This window comes from Protopterus annectens, chromosome 7.part0, assembly GCF_019279795.1.
Source record: "Protopterus annectens isolate FY-2018-M chromosome 7.part0, PAN1.0, whole genome shotgun sequence".
NCBI classification, from domain to species: Eukaryota; Metazoa; Chordata; order Ceratodontiformes; family Protopteridae; genus Protopterus; species Protopterus annectens.
This window is the reverse complement of record NC_056739.1, coordinates 709,197,798-709,216,556: the sequence shown is the minus strand read 5'-3', so window position 1 is coordinate 709,216,556 and position 18,759 is coordinate 709,197,798. Positions and strand designations below refer to the sequence as shown.

The window sequence follows — 18,759 nt, the reverse complement described above, 5'->3', positions numbered from 1 at the left end:
CATACACACAACACAAGCACATCAAACAAACAGCAACCACACACATACACAAATTCCTACATCTAACGCTACACTAAACTTTTAGTTATGTACTTACCATAACTTTGGATGTATGGGATCCATCTCGCCTACATTCATAACTGATGGGTTCGGAGCCGATCCGTCGGCTCCGACTCGGCCACTATACACTAGAACGAAGTCTCTCATTGGCTGGGCTACCCCTTATCCCGTAATGCACCACCCCTGCTTCCCCAGATCTTGTTTGTTCGCTTTCATACATACATACAGGTACAGAACACATACCAATAACTGTAACCAACTAGAGCCCTTCCAGAGGAGAGCTCAGCAAGACCAATGTTTCCTCCAAATCCAAAAGGTAGGGGGAAGGAGGGTGGGTATGTATGAATGTAGATGGATCCCATACATCCAAAGTTATGGTAAGTACATAACTAAAAGATGTAATGGGATCCTATCTCGCCTACATTCATAACTGATGGGACAGCGTCCCTAGCACCTGAAAACCCCGGGTGGCTCACTGGAACACACTCCTGAGAACTGCAGAACCAAATGAAGCTCTGCCTCGGGAAGCCACATCAAGCTTGTAATGAGAAATGAAGGTGTGCGGAGAAGACCAAGTAGCAGCCGCACAAATATCATCTATTGAAACTTTGGAATGAAAAGCTACAGAGGTGGCCATAGCCCTGGTAGAATGAGCTTTGATTGGGAAAGGCAACTCTCTGCCTGACTAGGAATAAATGAAAGAGATGCAATCCTTAATCCATTTGGCAATTGTGGCTTTGGCAACTGGAAGACCTAACCTATTCTCCGCAAAGGACACAAACAGTTGGTCAGATTTTCGAGTCTGACTGGTCATATCCAAGTAAAAACGCAGTTGCCTGTGAACATCCAACTGGTGGAAGGTATATTCTGCTCTATTAGAAAAATTTGGAAAGAACACTGGGAGCTCCAATGATTGCTGAATGCATAAAGGGGATGCTACCTTAGGCAAAAAGGATGGATTCAATCTAAGGGAAACTCTGTCTTTGTGAAAGATCAAATAAGGAGGGGAAGAACAGAGAGCCTGAAGCTCTGAAACACGCTTAGCAGAAGTTATTGCCACTAGAAAAGCAGTTTTCCACAACAGGAATTTTATGTCACAAGTGGCTGCCGGCTCAAAGGGACGGGCAGTTAAGGAGGCCAGAACCAAATTTAAGTCCCAAGGGGGCATGGGATGAGCCATAGGAGGCCTGAGGAGCCAGGCTCCTTTAAGAAAGGACTTGCAAAGTCTGTTAGCCATTAAAGAAGGCTCTATAGCAACATGAAAATTAGATATAGCCGCCAGTTGAACTTGTGGAGACTGAAGAGCCAGAATGAAACAATGAAGCTAGAAATTCCAAGACCTGCGGAACTGGGGCCATAAGAGGATCAATGCCTCGCTGCTGGGCCCAACAAAAAAACCTTTTCCATTTGCTGGAATACAGCTTAACGGTAGACGGCTTGTGGGAAGAAGACAAGATGTGCATCACTTCCGAAGAAAGAGAAAGATCTCTAACTAAGGATGGAAGTGGAGTAACCAAGCAGCCAGTCGCAGCGACCGGAGGGACGGATGAGAGAGTCCCGACAGATTGGATAACAGATCCGGCACTGGGTCCAGAATCCAAGGGCCCTGTACCGTATACTTCTGAAGAAAAGGGAACCAAACCTGACGGGGCCAATGTGGGGCGACCAAAATCATGTGGCACCTGACATGAAGAGCCTTCTGAATCACCCTCGGGAGAAGGGGAATCGGGGGGAAGGCATACAGCAGACCCGGGGGCCAATTGTGGGCTAGAGCGTCCCTGGGAGACTGTCCCTGAGAGGGTGTCAGAGTGAAGAACTCTCTGCACTTCGCATTGTTGGGGCTGGTGAACAAGTCGCAACAAGGGAGGCCCCATTTGGCGAAGATCTGCGCAGCCACTCTGTTGTTGAGGGACCACTCGTGGGATAACAGGAGAGTCCTGCTGAGCCTGTCTGCAATCACATTGGCTTTTCCCGGAATGTGCGTGGCTACTAAGAAACGTCAAGAGGCTATGGCCCAGCGCCATACTCTCATGGCCTCCCTGCAAATGGGGTAGGACCTGGTTCCGCCCTGCTTGTTTATGTGCCAAACTATCGACATGTTGTCGGATAGAATCGCAATAGTACCTTGGGGGAGAGCATGATGAAGTGCTTGTAAAACCAGAAGCACCGCTCTCATTTCCAGGATATTGATGTGAAGGTGCGCTTCGCAATCCTGCCAAGTGCCTTGGACAGACCTGTCCAGATAATGACCCCCCCACCTTATCTGGGAGGCGTCCGTGGCCACTGTGGCAACAGGGGGCAGAAGGGCGAAAGGACGCCCCCGGTCCAGGTTGGACCGACATAGCCACCAACGGAGGTCCCGACGACAACTGTCCGTAATCAGAACTAGGTGGTTCAGGGGGAGTTCTTGGTATGACCACTGAACCGATAATAGCCATTGCAGCACCCGCATGTGCAGCCTGGCTAACGGTACTAGGAGGATAGTTGCAGCCATCGAACCCAATAACTGAAGAATCTGTCTGGCAGGAACTCGAGATTTGGGTAACAAATTTAGAACCTGTGATTGTAGAATCTGAATTCTCTCTGAAGGCAAAAATGCCCGTATCCTTTTTGTGTCTAACTATGGGCCTATAAAGGTGATACGCTGAGATGGCCGCAGCACAGATTTTTTCCAATTGAAAGTGATTCCTAGTGAGAGACCCAAGGTTACTGTGGCCGTCAGTGCTCGAATCAGTAGATGCTTGGAGGTGGCAGTGAGGAGCCAGTCGTCGAGATAGGGAAACACCTGGAATCCGAGACTTCTCAAGTGAACTGTCACCACTGCCAGACACTTGGTAAACACCCTGGGGGCTGTGGTGAGACCAAAGGGCAGTGCACGAAACTGGAAATGACTGGTTCCTAAGCGGAAGCGTAAATAACTCCTGGACTCCTGACTTATCAATATGTGATAGTAAGCGTCCTTGAGGTCTATGGAGCACATCCAGACATCCTTCTCCAATAACGGGAGAATGGACTGAAGGTGACCATCCGGAACTTGGACTTCTTCACAAAACGATTCAAAAGGCTGAGGTCCAAAATGGGCCTTACGTCCCCTGTCTTTTTTGGCACCAAAAATAATCTTGAGTAAGTTCCTGATCCAATCTGGTCGGCGGGGACAGGCTGGATGACCCCTTTGCTTAGCAGCTTTGAAACTTCTACGGCTGCCAGATCCCGTTGACTGGGTGGCACGTCCAGGATTCTCCTTGTAGGAGGGGGCTTGAAAAAGGGGATGAGGTAACCACCGGTTACAATGCGAAGCACCCACTGATCCTTGGTTATCGATTCCCAAGCCTGTGGGTGTTTCGCAAAACGACCCCCGACCGGCTCCGGAGAAGCACAGCCGGGCCACATCCTAGGGACGTTGAGGGTAGGAGGAACCACGAAAGGAGTCGCGGTCTCCAGAGTTGCGGGGGCCTCTGCCACCTCTAGGGCGGCGTCTTCCTGAATCCCCCCCCCCCCTGCCTCTGGAGGGGGGAATCACTCGGAGTAGAGAAAACCTTTTGGGCTTTTTTGAACCACATTTTCCCTCCTCTCTGGGCCTTGGGATAAGGTCTAGAGGGAGTGGAAAAACGGGCCCCAACGGCAGTCAAGGTCTTTCCCTCCTGCTCGAACCGAGTAAGCGTGTCCTTCACCTTGGGTCCAAACAAGGAAGACCCATCAAAGGGGGCGTCGGCGAAGGAAGACTTAAAGGCCTCCGCGAATGGACACAAGCATAGCCAGGCTTGTCTCCTAAGATCCACTCCTGTGCCCGCTGCTCTACTCACCCCCTCGGCTGCATAGGAAATGAGCCTCATGGACGAGTTAACAATGGTAGTTAGGGTAGTCATCTGGGCGCCTACAGTCTGTGCTAACGCCTCAGGAAGGTTACCCACAAGGGACTCTCCTAACTCCTTGAGGAGGTCCCTTTGGAGCCTTGTAAAGTGACAAAGATAGTTCAGCGACCGCATGGTAAAGGTCGCTGAAGAAAGGGTACGCTTCCCGTACCTATCCATGCTCCTAGAATCCTTATTAGGAGGATGAATAGACGTCAAAGCCTCTGCCACGTCCTGCTGAGTGGCAGATGCCACCACCATAGCATCAACTGCAACGCCCTTAGTAAGGAATTCCTTCTGGGGGGGAGCTGAAAGGAATTTATTGGGCCTGGCAGGCACCGGTTCCGCCGTGTCAGGATGTTCCCACACCCTCCGAGAGATTAGGTCCAATAGCTCATCGAAGGGTGGAGACACCCAGGAGGAGGAGGGCTGGGCCCCGAAGGCCTTGAGGAAAACTGACTCCTCAGCGGTAGGGGCTTTGGATTGCCAATCGCCTCTCTGGCTCAAAATCTCAAGGATATCCGAGAAAGAGACGTCATCCGAGGATGATTTAGGGGACCCCTCCGCATCCTCGAGGTCAGTATCTGAAGTGACGGATTCATCTTGGGAATCAACGTGCTTCCTCTTACACAGTTTCTTCCTTGGGGGTTCATCCGAAGCAGACTCAGAAGGACCCCCCGGTAGAAGGGAACCCCCCAAGGGGGTATCCTCAGGCCCTGGGGCCCCACTGTCGTGGGAAAGAATGTCTCCAGAGGCACCAGTACCCAAAACTTGGGATAGAGAGGTAGAAACCTGCTGAACCGGCAAGGTCATGGCCAGCGCACTCCTCATGGCCTCAAAAGCAGGCCCTCCAGACTCCGCGGAGGGCACTTGCTGAGAGACCACAGAGGTACCGGGAATGCCTGCGGCAGATGCTCCGAGGGGAAGACTGGGCATCGAAGAGGCGAGCTCTACAGTGTTGCCCTCGGCCCCCACCGAGGAAGACCCGGTACCAAACCCTGACACCGAGGACAGGGTAGAAATGAAAGTCGGAGTAGAAAAACTCCGAGGGGTCCCTGCTCCGACCGGACGATTCCGCTCCGTTCTACCTGCACCAACTCCAACGGCTCCAAGGGGGTTGGAGGAGGAATCAAGTGTATGGGAGGTGGAGTCGGCTCCGAAGCTGCGTGGGCCGGAGCCGAGATCATTTTAGTAAAGGCTGGGGACTGGAACAGCCTCTGGATAACCCTATCCAAATCCGAATCAGATAACCTAGAGGATTTGGAGGAAACAGATTGGGGCCGAGAAGACTTCTGCTCGGCTCCGATAAAGCAGGGGACCGGCTCCGAAAAGGTTCCAGCACTATCGGAGCCGAGACTGGGACCGGCTGCAACAGTGTTGGTGCCGAAGGAGGCTCCGGAGCCGAGGGGGAAGAGTCTGAGCTGCACACCTCCAACGGCTCCGAGATCAAGGGAGCCGAGGAAGGTGATTGGCCTCTCAATGCACTCACCTGCGGCTCCGAAACCAATGGAGCCGAGGGGAGAAGCACCGAGGCAGACCCTTCAGCCATCGGCTCCGAAGCCATTGGAGCCGAGGAAGAAGACGTCGAGCCTTGTTTCTTAATTGTCGGGTCCGACGGACTGGTCGGAGCCGACGATCTATGCTTCTTAGGAGTCGGGTCCGACGGACTGATCGGAGCTGACGATCTCTTCTTTTTGGAAGCTGGTGAAGAAGCTAAAGCTTCTTCAAAGGAAGGCTTAATCAGACCCCTTAGAATCAATTTGTTTTTTCTCTCCTGGAGAACCCTGAAAGAGAAAGCATGACACACACTACAGGTATCTTGTAAATGTTTGGGCCCTAAACAGTACACACAGACAGCATGGCTGTCCGTAATAGACATCTTATAATTACATTTTGCACATTTTTTGAAACCTGACTTTTGTTCCTTGGACATACTGACAAGAAAAATACAGGTAAATTACAATAAGGCCAAAAGCAGTACCTGGAAAATGGGCTAAAGCCCTCTAACTTAAACGGGCTTAGCCCGACACAACAGGTGAAAAAAATAGAGAAAGAGAAAACTACGAACTAGAAAGACTAAAAATTAAATTTTCACGAAACTAAACACAAACGCTCATAAAGCTGTTAAAACAGCTGTTTGTTGAAATACTGACAGAACCCCTACTCAAAAACGACCCAAAGGTCAAGAAAAATCACTTGGCTCCAGCCAAGTCGAGACCAAGTCCGGCTTGAAAAGCAGCAAACGAGATCTGGGGAAGCAGGGGTGGTGCATTATGGGATAAGGGGTAGCCCAGCCAATGAGAGACTTTGTTCTAGTGTATAGTGGCCGAGTCGGAGCTGACAGATCGGCTCTGAACCCATCAGTTATGAATGTAGGCGAGATAGGATCCCATTACATCTAAACACACACTACTATCTACCCACTTACCTTAACCCAAACCCTAACCCTAAGGTCGCACAATCACCTAACCCGCGCCCTAAACCTAACTCACTTAAACCCACACACACCTAACCGGTGCCCTAACCGGTGCCCTAACCCTAACTCACTTAACCGGCCCCTAACCCTAACGTACAAACAAACAATCGCTCACTTACCTGAACCCAACCTGTAACTTTCCACCACAGCGCTAAGAATAGCGAAGCCACAGAAATGGACAACCGAATTCTTTCCAGAGGAAAGAATTCGCTGTTCTGCAGCTTCGCTATTCTTAGCGTTCGTTGAATAGTGTTCGATATCAGAACATTCGAAGTTTTAATACTTCGATGTTCTGATATAGACCCAGCAAATGAATAGACTGATTAAGAGCCACACTGGATACCACCTTGGGCATGAAGGATGGTTTGGTTCTGAGGGACACCCTGTCCGTATGAAAGGCTCCACTGCCACAAGGGCCTGTAATTCAGATACCCTTCTAGCTGACGTGATTGCTAAAAGAAAAGCTGTTTCCCAAGAAAGAAATTTTAAGTCTGCAGTAGCAGCTGGTTCGAAAGGAGGTAGAGTGAGTTTCTCCAAAATAAAGTTAAGGTCCCAGGCTGGGGATGGAGCTCTCCTGGGTGGTCGCAAATTTTTGGCCCCTCTGAGGAACTGCTTGAGCAGTGGATGAGAGAAGAGGGTAGGTTCTGTGTTATAAGGAGCTGAAATGGCTGAGGCATGGATTTTGATGGAGGAAAAAGACAGGCCCTTGTGAAGCATCTCAGTTAAGTACTGTAAAATCTGAGATAAATTGGGCGCTGCTGTGCTTATCCCTTGAGACTGGTTCCAGGCATAGAATCTTTTCCATTTTTCAGCATAAGATTTTCTGGTACTAGGCCTCTTAGCTTCTAAAATGATATCCATCACAGGTTTACTGAGGGATGGTAGAGGAAAGATTATGTAATTAGCCAGGCTGCAAGGTTCAGTGTTAGAAGCTGAGGGTGCAGGATCTGGTTCTCCTGCTGAGACAACAGGGAAGGAGTCTGAGGCAGTTGCCATGGGGATAACCATGACACACTGCACAGGAGGGGGTACTAGCATTGGCGTGGCCAGTCTGGAGCAATCAAACCCATCCATGGTTTGTCCTCTTTGATTTTAGTAGTACTTTGGAGAGCAGAGGCAGAGGGGGAAAGGCATAGACTGATAAGCTTTTCCAGCTGAAGGACAGAGCATCCACTTTCCAGGCTTGCTTGTGGGGAGTCCTTGTGCAAAATTTGTCCAATTTGTAGTTCTGGGGAGAGGCAAACAAGTCTATATCTGGGCTCCCCCATTTGCTTGTCAACATGTTGAAAATCCTTGGTTCCAGTTTCCACTTGGGTGGGTCCATGAGGTTTCTGCTTAGTCCGTCTGCCAGTGTACTTAATTTTCCTGGCAGGAATTGAGCTTGTAGGTGCACTTGGTAGCGCAAGGCTGTGTTCCACAATGCCATAGCTAGGCTGCAGAGGGGATAAGAATGTGTATCCCCCCTACTTGTTTATGTACCACATAACAGTGGTGTTGTCCGTCTTTACCATAAGTTGTCCTTGAAGGCTGTCGGAACATTCTGTACAGCTAACATTTCTTTTTGATTGATATGTAGGTGCATTTGACTTGGGTTCCATTTGCCCTGAATGCACTTCCCTGCCAGGTGAGCCCCCACACACAGTCTGATGCATCTGTTGTTAGGGTTTGGGCGGCAGGGGGTTGTGTGAAAGGTCGTCCCTTGTTTTGGTGGCAAGCCTCTGCCCACCAAAGGAATTCTAGGCGTATGCAAGGTATGATAGGAATATAGAAGTTATGTACTTACCATAACGTTCCATGTGAGTTGTTTATCTCGCCTTTATTCTCACTGATGGGTTTGGAGGCGATCCTCGGCTCCGACACGGCCAATTGCAAGCTCAAGGTTGCCAGTAGCTCGAAACCAAGCCCCTTATCCCACAATGCACTTCTGGAATTACCTCCAATCTTGTTTGCAGCGAATAACAGTATACATATATATATATATATATATATATATATATATATATATATATATATATATATATGCATACAAAGAACACTTCCCAAAGGGGAAGAAGAAATATTGAATAACCAGGATGGTACTAGCCTCTAAGTCAACAGTCAGCCAGGAGGGGGAAGGTGGGAGGGACGTGAGAATAAAGGCGAGATAAACAACTCACATGGAACGTTATGGTAAGTACATAACTTCTTTATGTGAAGTTGTTAAATCTCGTCGTTTATTCTCACTGATGGGTAGCGTCCCTAGCACCCTCAACCTTGGGTGGCTCATGGGAGTATGTTCTTCAGCACAGTAGAACCACAGGAAGACCTGTCCCTTGAAGCCCTATCTACTTTGTAATGTGTGATAAAGGTATGAGGCTTAGACCAAGTGGCTGCAGCACAAATATTGTCAAGGGGCAATTTAGCTTGAAAGGCAAAAGAGGTAGAGACAGCTCTGGTAGAATGAGCTTTTGGTTTGTGTGTTAAAGGCATGCTCATATTCTCATAAACAAAGGATATAGAATCAGATAACCATTTAGATAAAGTTGCTTTAGCCACTGGATTGCCTTTTCTTGCTTCTGAGAAGGATACAAGAAGTTGGTCTGATTTCCTAATATCCTTAGTTCTGTCAAGATAAAATCTGAGCTGTCTGTGAACATCAAGTTTGTGCAGCATATATTCCAATTTGCTTGAGTGGTTAGGGAAAAAGACTGGCGGTTCAATGATTGATATTTGACTCAGAACAGACTTTAGGTAAAAATGAGGGGTTTGTTCTGAGAGATGTTCTATCAGGATGGAAGATCATGTAGGGTGATCTGATAGATAATGCTTGAAGTTCTGACACTCTGCGGGCAGACGTAATGGCCACAAGAAATATTGTTTTCCAAGATAAAAATTTTAAATCACAAGAAGATGCTGGTTCAAAAGGGGGAAGAATAATTTGAGACAGCATAAGCTTTAAATCCCAGGGAGAAAAGGGAATTTTGATCGGAGGTCTCATATGAAGAATGCCTTTAAGGAAGGTTTTAGATAATGTATGGCTCATAATATCTGAGCCACCAAGACCAAGGTGAAAATTTGAGATAGCAGCTAACTGAACTCGAACTGTAGCAGCTGCTGCCCCTTCCTTGAAAATCTTTGTTAGAAGTTCTAAGATCGAAGATAGCAAAGCTCGGAAAAGGTCAATGTTCTGTGCGTTGGCCCAAATTGAGAACCTTTTCCATTTACTGCCATATAATTTCCTGGTAGATGGCTTGTGAGAAGACAAAAGAACATGTCCTGTATCTTCTGAAATTGAATGAAGCCTGGCAATTAGGGGAAGTGGATTAGCCAAGCAGTCAGTTTAAGGGACTGCAGAGAAGGATGAAGATCCCCTGACGGGTGAGTCAGAAGGTCCGGAACTGGGTCCAGGATCCATGGATCTTCCAACAGATGATGGTGGAGAAACGGAAACCAAATCTGTCGAGGCCAGTAGGGGGCTATGAGTATAACAGTCCTTCCCAGCGATTTTGCTTTCTGTAAAAATCTGGGTATTAATGGGAAGGGTGGAAATGCATAAAGGAAACCCAGGGGCCAATCGTGTAAAAGTGCGTCTCTCGGGGGATGACCGGGAGATGGCATTAGGGCAAAGTAGCTTCTGCATTTTGAATTGATGTGGCTGGCAAAAAGGTCGCAGCAAAGCTGGCCCCATTTGCGGAAAATCAACTCCGCAACCTGTTCTTTGAGAGACCACTCGTGAAGGAGTAATATTGCCCTGCTTAGCTTGTCCGCTATCACGTTGGATTTCCCGGGGATGTGCATTGCTAACAGAAAACGCAGGGATGACAACGTCCACTGCCAGACCCTGAGGGCTTCTCGACAAAGGGGGTAGGACTTGGTTCCGCCCTGCTTGTTCACATACCAGACTACTGACATGTTGTCGATGTTCATCATGTTTCACTGTTGCAGTCATTACAATTGGGTTATCCTGCTGGCAGGCTACCCGGAGTCGGCCTGAATTCCAAAGTCTAGGTCCGGCGTCGGTTGCTGCCGCCTCTTCCCTGATGTTAGTGCGCCAGGGGTATAAAAGTTGCAGCCGACGCCATTTTCTTCAGTCTTTCTTGCCGCGTGGTGCCCGAAGCAAAAGCAGCTCGCAAGTGCCGGTCGGCCGACTCCTGAAGTTTTCACATTCGAATTTTAGATCCGAAGTCTTCATTAAAGCTAAGTACCCCATTGGGGAAACTTTTTTCTTGCTCCAGACCGATGTCAGAAAAAGTTAATAACTGTATTTCTTGTGGGAAGCAAATACCTCATAAGGATTTTCACTCTTACTGTATTCCTTGCCTAGGCCCTGACCATAACATTGCTAGTTGTCGGTTTTGTGCCAGATTTAACCAACGCACTATTAAGCGTCGGTACGATTTTGCATTTCATTACTTTGGCAGAAGATTTAATTATATAATGCCGTCGGATCAGCTGACTACCGGAGTTTACAAAAAACGAAAAGAAAATGAAAAGGACAGGCATCCGAGATCCAAAACCAACGACGAGGCTTCTTCTAGGCCTGTCGCCAGTTCGCCGGTTCTCAGTGAGGCGCTTTCGCAGCCCCTGACACTTGCTACCTCAGAGCCACAGGCTGCTTCCGACTTCCACGTGGAGCCGACTGAGCCACTGGAAACTCAAGGTATTGGACACTTGGAAATCTTACCCTCAGATGGGTCCGGAGCCACTGAGCGCGCATTGGCTTTTGAGGGTATTTTCAGGCCTACACAGTTATATGTAAAACCTACTTCAGCTATAAAGACAAAGACTAAAGCAGCTCTAAAATCAAAGAAACAAGTGCAGTATTCACCTGGACAGGCCTCCATCCCTAAAAAACAGATGCTTAAAATGGCCAAAGACCTTATTACTTTGATAAGAGGTTCCCATCTCCCTCCTGAAAAGAGGCCTAGGCAAGAGTTAGAATATGAATCTTCAGACCAGGTTTCCATTTCCTCGGACTCCTCCTCTGAACAAGATTACTCTATTCCTCCCTATGAAGATTCTGATGCTGAAGCATCTATTCCTTCAGCCTCTCCTCCTGAGGATTATTCTTTTGGGGAAACACTGCATACTATGAGGGAGCATTTTCACTGGGAGAGCCAAGACTACTCAGAATCCAAGAAAAGGCTCAGAGATTTCCTTTTATTGCCCCAGCACAGGCCCCTGGCTATTTCACCTGTTTTAGACATTGTATATGATGTATTTTCAGAGTCCAATTTTTCTCCAGACTCTTTACCACCAGCTCCAGTTAAGCCAGACAGATACTATAGGGTTCCTGATTCACATACATTTCTCTATAAGAACCCTACAGCAGACCCTGAAACCATCTCTCAGGGTCCCAAAGGGGTCAAGGCTTCTACTACAAAAAAACCCTATCCCCTCTGATAGGGATTCTAGAGCCCTAGACAGATGGGGCAAAAAGATTTATACCTCTGCTACCTTGGCTGTAAGAGCCTTAAATTGCCAATTTCATATGCTCAAGTATCAGCAATATCTTATGTCTTTGCTTAAACAGAAAATGCCAGCAAGTACAGAATGTGCAGACAATAAAGAAATGCAGGATTTATTGCATACAGCTGAACAAGTTGGAAAGCATACTTAGCAATGTGGTTTTGATTCTCTTGAGGCTTCCTGCAGGGCCTCTGTTACAGGGTTCTGTCATTAGGAGGCATGCTCGGTTAAAAGAACAGAATTTGCCGGATCATGTTAAAGCAAAACTATTAGATGCTCCTTTACAGCATGATACTTTGTTTGCTGCTAAAGCAGAAGAGGTGTTGGAGAAAATGGAGGACAAAGCTAAATCTATGCAAACAGTTAAGGATTTCTTGCAGGTACAGCCTCCCAGATTTAGCAGGAACTGGCCTACAAAGAATTGGTCCTTTCCAGTGTCAGATAGACCACAAAGGGGCAGATACAGACGCCCCAGAGGCAGATCACAGCCCCAAGGCTCATACAGGCCTAAACAATGGGGTGCTTCTACCTCCAAAAGCAGAGAGGAAAAATCACAGCCATACAGAAAACAGTCTCAATGACTTCCCACTTCCAGCACCAAGCACTTATCTTTTGGCAGCCCCTTTGGGAGGAAAACTAGCACTTTTTTCACAAAACTGGCACATGATCACCCAGGACAAATGGGTTCTAAATATAGTTATACAAGGCTACAGGTTCCACTTTCACACCCTGCCAAGGCAAAACGGTATGCCAAATCTGCCACACAATCAATGGGCAGAGGCACAAAAAACAAGTTTCATCCCTCATGGACATGAGGGCCATTCAACAAGTACCAAAACAAGACCAGGGTCAAGTATTCTATTCAAGACTGTTCTTGGTACCCAGAAAATACAAAGCCTGGAGACCTATACTGGACCTATCCATTCTAAATACATATCTGGATATTCCAAAATTCAAGATGTTGACTCTACAGCAGCTTCTGCCCATTTTGGGCAAGAAGGCTTGGCTTGTGACTTTAGATCTAAAAGAGGCATACCTGCATACCTGCATGTCCCAATCAGACAAACATGCAGAAGATACCTCAGATTCAAAGCTGGCTCAATACACTGCCAATTCTCTGCACTGCCCTTTGGCTTATCTACTGCGCCCAGGGTCTTCACAAACTGCCTGGCACCAGTAATTGCATTTTGCAGACAAAGAGGAATACAAATATATCCTTACTTGGACAACTGCCTTATTCAAGCGGAGAACAAGGACATTCTATTACAGCATCTGGCGTTTGTAAAAAGATTACTGACAAGTCTAGGGTACACAGTAAATGAAAAGAAATCAAAACTTGAACCCTCTCAAGAGATAATATTCCTGGGTGCAAGCTTAAATACAACTGCCCAGATGGCTTATATCACACCAGACAAATACAGACAACGACTACTTATTTCCAAATGTTGGCAACAAAGACCCAGTTATCTGCAAGAAAAATTCTGCAGGCCTTGGGTTTCATGGCATCCTGCATTCTGCTAATTCCATATGCAAGACTGCATATGAGGACACTTCCTGAAAACAGTAATTACCCTCATTCCCTGCCTGCAACAGGAGTTTCGATGGTGGGCAATAGCCTGTCACCGTAACACGGGACAGCCATTCACCTTACCCACAGCCAGGCAGACTTTTACAACAGATGCATCAGATTACGCCTGGGGGGCCCATATGGCAGGAAAATGTATTCAGGGCACATGGTCCGCAAGTCAAATGCATCTACATATCAATCAAAAAGAGATGCTAGTTGTTTAGAATGCCCTAACAGCCTTCAAGGATCAACTTCACTCAGGACAACTAATAATGACGGACAATACTACAGTCATGTGGTACATAAACAAGCAGGGAGGCACACATTCCTATACCCCCTCTGCAGGCTAGCCATGAACTTGTGGCACACAGCATTGACTTACCAAGTACATCTGCAAGCACAATTCCTGCCAGGAAGGAAAAATACTCTGGCAGATGAACTAAGCAGAAATCTCATGGATCCCCACAAGTGGAAATTGGATCCACAAGTCTTCAGCATGATAACAAGGACCTGGGGACGTCTGGACATAGACCTATTTGTCTCCCCTCACAACTACCAACTACAAAGATTCTGCACAAGAACTTATCACAAGCAAGCATGGAAAGTGGATGCACTCGCTTTCAGTTGGAAAATATGCCTTTCCTCCTCCTCTGCCTCTCCTCCCCAAAGTACTCCTCAAGTTCAGACAAGAGAAACCAAAAATGATACTGATTGCCCCAGACTGGCCCCACCAGCACTGGTACCCAATCCTAAAGAGCTTGTCTCACTGCCCAGCCTGGACATTACCTCAAATGCCTCACTTACTGACCAACAAGATAGTCAGATACTGCACAGCCAACTCAAAACCTTAAACCTGGCGGCATGGCAGATAATATAGCCTCTCAAGACACACCTCTCTCTAAAGCAGTGATGGATGTTATTTTGGAGGCCAGGAGGCCTAGCACCAGAAAATCTTATGCAGACAAATGGAAGAGATTCTGTACTTGGAACCAAGCACAAGGTACTGACGCTAAAATATTCCTCAGATTTTACAATACTTAACTTAGATGCTGGATAAAGGCCTTTCTTTTTCATCAATTAAAATTCAGGCTTCTGCCATTTCAGCTCATTACAATACAGAACCACCTATTTTTTCACACCTCTTACTAAGGCAGTACCTCAGAGGGGCCAAAAACTTAAGACCTGCAAGGAGAGCACCAATACCTGCATGGGACCTCAACAATGTCTTGGAAAAACTCACACTACCTCCGTTTGAGCCAGCCTCTGCAGCTGACATAAAATTCTTATCCTGGAAAACAGCTCTGCTCCTAGCAATAACTTCCACCAGAAGAGTCTCAGAGTTACAGGCACTCATGGCTGTGGAACCATTTATCATTTTCCATCCAGACAGGGTTTCACTGCGGACAAACCCTACATTTATGCCCAAGGTAGTGTCCAGTGTGGCCCTTAACCAAACAATCCATTTGCCTAGTTTTTATCCAAACCCACAGAATAAGGGTGAGAATTCTGCATTCCTTGGACATTCACAGACAGCTACGCTTCTACTTGGACAGTACTAAAGCTTTCAGAAAGACTGATCAACTCCTAATGGCATATGCTGCAGCATCACAAGGAAAACCTATCTCTAAACAGACTATTTCTAAGTGGATAGGCCATTGCATTCATTTCTGCTATTCACAGCATCGCAAATCAGTGCCTAAGGACATTAGGCCACACTCAACCAGAGCAGCAGCCACTTCAGCAGCCTTTCTCAGAGGAGTACCAACCAAAGACATCTTAGAGGCTGCAACCTGGAGTTCAGTGCATACCTTTACAAAGCACTATCACTTACCTCTCTACTCTAAATCCAGAGCAGGCTTTGCCACTGCAGTTCTACAGGGCCTTATAGCCTCTCCTAATCCTATTTAGCTCCAGCCTCCCCAACCTTAGCTTTGGGATTCAACCCAGTTGTAATGACTGCAACAGTGAAACACGATGAACATAGTACAGTTGTGTACCTACCATAAATGTAGATGTTCGAGTGTATTCACTGTTGCAGTCCAGGTTACCTTCCCTCCATGCCCCCTTTTCTTTGCTGGAATTTATCTGTACTTCTGTATCCTGTATAACCTATGTGGTGTATTTGCTTGTAGATTAAGGAAAAGTTGTTTTATGTGCATGCATGCTTATTGGCATAAATTTGCCTACCAATTTTGGGGCACCTGACATCTGGGGCAAGAAAACCTGAAGAAAATGGCGTCTGCTGCATCTTTTATACCCCTGGCGCACTGACGTCAGGGAAGAGGCGACAGCAACCGACACTGGACCTAGACTTTGGAATTCAGGCCGACTGCGGGTAGCTTGCCAGCAGGATAACCCAATTGTAATGACTGCAACAGTGAATACACTCGAACATCTACAATTATAGTAAATACACAACTGTACTGTCTGAATTGCAATAGTCCTTAGAGGGAGAGAGTCCTGAAAGTACTGCAACGCCAGAAGTACCGCTCTCAACTCTAGAACATTCATGTGCAGATGTGATTCTTGATCTGTCCATGTGCCTTGGGCAGTCTTTCCCTGAAAATGCCCCCCCACCCCACCCTATCAGGGAAGCGTCCGTGGTCACAGTGGCTACGGGGGGGGGGGGACAAAGGGTCTTCTGATTGTGACATGAAGAGACATAAACCACCACCGAAGGTCTCTCCTGCAAGAATCCATAACAATCATGTGGTGCATTGGCAGTTTCTGGTAAGACCACTGAGCGAAGAGGAGATATTGAAGAATTTGCATATGTATCCTTGCAAGTGGTATAGCCAGGACCGCTGCCGCCATCAAACCTAGTACTTTCAATACCTCCGCTGCTGTAGCTTTGTTCTTCGACATCAGTGAGCTGGCATTTTGGCGGAGAAGAGAGACTCTTTTGAAAGGGAGACATAGAGTGGTAGTTGAGGAATCTAACTCTACTCCTATAAAAACGGTATGCTGAGATGGCAATAAGGCAGACTTTTCGAAGTTGAATGTAATGCCTAATTGATGGCAGAGTGTCAGAGTGTATTGTATTGCCTGGGTCAATTGATGCCTGGTGGTAGCGGTGAGGAGCCAATCGTCTAGGTATGGAAACACCTGGAATCCTAGAAGCCACAGATGAGCCGTGACCACTGCCATGCATTTGGCGAACACTCTGGGGGCTGTAGTGAGACCAAAGGGCAGGGCTCGAAACTGGTAATGATTGGCTCCCAGCCGGAAGCGCAGATGATGTCTGGAGCATCTGTTCATCTTTATGTGATAGTACGCGTCCTTGAGATCTATGGAGCACATCAAATTGCCTTTCCCTAAGAAGGGAAGAATGGACTGAAGCGTGACCATTCGGAACTTCTCTTTCTTTACTAAGTGGTTGAGTCTGTTGAGGTCCAAGATAGGTCTCCAATCCCCTGTTTTCTTTGGTACCAAAAAGAATCTTGAGTAAGTTCCGAATCCGACTTGGTCTACTGGGACAGGTTGGATGACTCTTTTTTCCTAGCAATCTGCGGACCTCTACGATTGCTTGTTCCCTGAGACTGGGTGGAACATCTGGGATTTTCTTTATAGGAATGGGAGGGGTGAAGAACGGTATGAAATATCCTCTGGAAATGATGCTTTCTACCAAAGTATCCGATGTTATATTTAGCCAGGCTTCTGGGTACAAAGACAAGTGACCCCCGACTGCCTCCAGAGCCGAACAGTCAGGCCACCTTTCAGGGGCGCTGGTAGGACTGACCGGAGAACTGACCCCTGTCACCCTTTTGCTGCGGAACCCCTCTGCCATGGGGGCGGCGTCTTCCGTTATCACCCCCTCCTCTGCCTCTAAAGGGGGTTTCTTCACATGTGTCCTGAAAGGCTGCCTGAGTTTTTCGGAACCACATCCCCCCCCCCAGGGCCCTTGGGGTAGGACCGAGTGGGGGTGGAAAAACGGACCCCAATGGCAGATAAGGTCTTGCCTTCCTGCTCACACCTGGTTAAAGTTTCCTTTACTTTGGGCCCAAACAGTGATGAGCCATCGAATGGGGTATTAATAAAGGAAGGCTTAAAGGGTTCCGCAAAGGAACAGAGACGCATCCAGGCTTGTCTTCGAAGAGCAATGCCCGAACTAGCGGCTCTACTCGAACCATCAGCTGCATATGATATGAGACGCATGGACAAGTTCACTACTGAGTTTGGGTAGCGAGCTGGCCATTGACTTTGTCGGCCACTCCTGCAGCTACCGTACCCTGGAGAGTATCTCCTAGCTCTTTCAGGAGATCTCTCTGTAGTCTTGTAAAATGGGTTAAGTAGTTCAGTGATCGCAGAGAAAAAGTCGCTGAACTAAACATGTGCTTCCCATATCTATCCATAATCCTAGAATCTCTGTTAGGGGGATGGATAGAAGAGGCCGTCTCAGATACTTCCTTTTTGGTGGCTGCAGCTACCACCATGGCATTAACAGGAACTCCTTTTGTCAAAAATGTTTTGTCCACTGGGGCAGATATGAATTTATTGGGTCTACGAGGGACAGGTTCCATGGCCTCCGGTGACTCCCACACCTTAAGAGAGATCAGTTCCATGAGCTCATTGTAAGGCGGAGACACCCAAGAAGTGGAAGGTTGAGACCCAAAAGCCCCTTTGACTAAGGATCTCTAGTAACTCTGCAAAGGAGATATCCTCAGAGGGGGATCGAGGGGACCCTTCTGACTCATCTAAGTCCGTGTCAGATGTCAAAGACTCCTGTGGGGAGTCTAAGTGCCTCCTCTTGCACAGTCTCTTCCTGGGCACCTCCTCAGTGAGGGGATCTGAGGAGGTCTCAGAAGAGCAGGGGACACCCTGTGGGGGTACTTGAGGCTCGGGGTCTCTACGCTTAGAGGGATCGGTAGATGAAGAAGCAGACACAGGAGCTTGAGGGGAGAGGGAAAGCTGAACCAATGCTGACGTTGTCTTTGGAGACAAAACTCTCCTCATAGCATCGAAGGCACTATGGCTCTGACGAGAAGGAGTGGACAGACCTGGGAGTACCGTCCGATCCTCCCACACCGAAACCCTGGGCTCCGAGCCCGAGGTAGGAGCCGAGCTCATCCAAGCTGAAGCCCCGAGAGGAAGAGTTGGCACAGACAAGTCGGTGGAACTATCCTCCCTGGACCCGATGAGAGAGCGTCGGTTCCTAGAGTCCTCGGTCAGCGCCGAGGACATCCGAGTAGATGGAGCCAATAACACCAGTGCGGGTATTGGCTCCAAGGGTTCGACCACCATCGGTTCGATTTCCTTCAGCTCAGACAGCCAGTACGGCTCAGAGGAGGAGTAGACAAGTCCGGTTCCATGGTCTCCGTACCGACGAGCTGGTCAGGGCCGACAACAATTTGGCAAGT

General features: G+C 47.8%; 1 protein-coding gene across 2 annotated transcripts in view; it reads right to left on the bottom strand.

The window, feature by feature from the left end:
- The window catches only part of PTPN9 (protein tyrosine phosphatase non-receptor type 9), a 2,029,980-nt gene that overhangs the window by 1,936,665 nt on the left and 74,556 nt on the right, over positions 1-18,759 (bottom strand). The gene's annotated exons all lie outside the window — the stretch shown is intronic.